We start from the raw sequence: 281 nt of genomic DNA, 5'->3' as shown, positions 1-281 counted from the left end.
ACCAGACGCAGAACAGGGTCCCCACACGTTCAGGCCGTGGATCCACCGGGAGCAGCTGTGACGACCTGTGACTCCCCCTCCTCAGCTGCAGGTGCGTGTTCGCATGGCCCTGGTGCGGGCGGCCCAGCACCAGCCTTGCCAGGCACTGTCCTCACGGCGGAGCCACGGCGGCACCGGCGACTTGTCCCTAAAACACCAACAAGCGCGATGGGCGGAGGCGCAGGCGTAGATGTGGATGTGAATAGGGGCCTAGTCACCAAGGCAGGACCAGGACAGGTGGG

The sequence above is a fragment of the Pteropus vampyrus genome, unplaced genomic scaffold, assembly GCF_000151845.1.
Source record: "Pteropus vampyrus isolate Shadow unplaced genomic scaffold, Pvam_2.0 Scaffold658, whole genome shotgun sequence".
NCBI classification, from domain to species: Eukaryota; Metazoa; Chordata; class Mammalia; order Chiroptera; family Pteropodidae; genus Pteropus; species Pteropus vampyrus.
Note: the sequence above shows the minus strand (reverse complement) of the source record.